Source organism: Bombus impatiens, unplaced genomic scaffold (assembly GCF_000188095.3).
Source record: "Bombus impatiens unplaced genomic scaffold, BIMP_2.2 scf_0060, whole genome shotgun sequence".
Classification (NCBI taxonomy): domain Eukaryota; kingdom Metazoa; phylum Arthropoda; class Insecta; order Hymenoptera; family Apidae; genus Bombus; species Bombus impatiens.
The window spans coordinates 701,736-703,812 of NT_176479.1; the positions used below are offsets into that span (position 1 = coordinate 701,736).

General features: G+C 39.1%; 1 long non-coding RNA gene across 1 annotated transcript in view; it reads right to left on the reverse strand.

Annotated features, from left to right (window-relative positions):
* Positions 1–1,069: 1,069 nt before the first annotated feature.
* LOC105682052 overlaps positions 1,070–2,077 on the reverse strand; it is a 128,356-nt gene continuing 127,348 nt past the window's right edge. The window contains exon 5 of the long non-coding RNA XR_002947970.2: positions 1,070–2,038. This is a non-coding gene — a long non-coding RNA (uncharacterized LOC105682052). The remainder of the gene's footprint in view (positions 2,039–2,077) is intronic.

Here is a 2,077-nt window from a genome sequence, read left to right on the forward strand (position 1 = left end):
AATTAATGGAAACATCATGATCTACTTCCTTTACATCGGTCCATTTTCTCCTTAAAAGCACACGAATACATAAAAATACGTAGTTGATAACGTTCTCGAAAGAAATATTACCTTATAGATATTTTGTCAGTATTTTGATAGAAATTGTATCACAAAATATTATCGAGACATAAACAGTTAAAGGTTAAAAAGCGGAAGCTCGAGCTCCTAGAGAAACCGAAGAATCCACGAGCGAGAGCTATAGAAACTTAACGATCGGTGTCAATAAGAAACGAAACGTCTGTACGATAACCATGCGAAAATCAGCAATCAAAGCGTCCACGAGTTGAAATAGCGGCGAAGCTCAAGGCCAGGAAGTCCGCAGATAAAGTTTCCGCGAAGCGGTCGAACAATCAAATCGATCGTGACGTTACTCGAGGTTAAGATCTGTCGACGCTCTGGATCCGTACTTGAACTCGTCCCCGCTGAATCATGCTGATATCGCGCTCGATAACGAAATCACACACGCGCGTACAACACACGTTGCTACCATATACATTATCGTTCAAAAATATTTGAATATCTGCTTATTTCTAACAAAACGTGTAGTAGCTCTGTCGCGATTCTCGAATTTTTACGTTTCAATCTAATTTTAGCAATCAGCAAGGATTTCTAGCGGTTTAGAGGAAGAGACGTTTAACATTGAAAGGAGAAATCATGCGTACGAATAACAAACTTTGTATATTTCGTTCAAGCTTGAGATATTTTTTAACGCGAAAAGAAAAAGATATAATTGGATCGAAAATGAGTGGGAAAATTCGGCAGGATTAATCGACGATCGACGATTTTGTTCCCTAGGATTGTCATTGGTACGTAACAGGATATTTCGACGGGATTAAACTGATTTTGAGGAGCATTGCGCATTAACGAAATTAATGTTTGTAATTGATAAAACTGGTCGAATTATTTCGTCGTTTGCAGATAAACTCCTCGCGTCTCGATTCCGCAATTTCTCAATTAAATTTCAGTCGCATTAATATACGAATTACGATCGTGATTTGGCAAGAAAGCAAGAAATGCTAATTCATCGTTAATTTGTAACACTTTAATGAAATTCGAATACCGTTGCTAGAAATTGTGCAAACTGTACAGTGCTTACGAACGATAGTGTACGTGTACATAAAGACACTCGGCCAGATAACCTTCCACGCTGGCCGCCAAAGAATCCGTTTAGAGGCGTGCGGTCGCGGTAATCCGCGGCCAGAAAACGCGAGACCAATCGATCATTCCAGAGGGGACAAGGGCAGAACCGTTTTATGTAATCACCGGACACGTCAGAGATCGTACGTGAAAACGTTAAAGCGAGCGTGGCGCAGCTCGATTAGCGATGCGAGCCGACCGTTCTGAAACCTCGGTGTTGTCGCGTTTGCTACATGTTGTTATTGGAACGGGCAACTATTTTATTTTTATCTTGTATTCATTTTACTTTCTATATTTTATTTTATTTTAAGGAGAAATTAGGAAACTTTAGGCGTAATTTATACAGAGATATTATGCAAATTAAGATTAATTCAATAATTAAATAATCGATGATTCAAAGAGGCTGAAATTCTTCAAAATATTATTTCACCGCGAGGCATAACTTTCTCATATTTAATTGCGATTAATTCGTGGTCGATGAAAGAGGAAAATATTTCAAAGAATACACTTCCTAAAAAATAAACAACAAGAAGAGCATCTTGTATATAGAATGCTATTTGTGAAATCGACTGTACACCAACTCTCGCCTCGCTATGTCATAAAATCGACGAAACTCCACGTACTATCCATTTTTCACCTTCGTTCGCGATTTGGCCAATAAATCGTCGAAACTGATAAGAAACACCAACTTAACATATCTTCTCGTCTTTCTTTTTCTCAAAACCATAACTTGTGCCGTTTCGCCGTCTCCAATACATCTTTGATCCACGAGGATACGTGGAAGATGACGCAATCAGCGTCTCATAGCAAAGACTCGAGTCAGTGAAAAGTGCATTGTTATCGGCCGCTCCAGCAGCTCCTGTAAGCAAAGATTATCTCTGTATGAACGTAGGCGCTG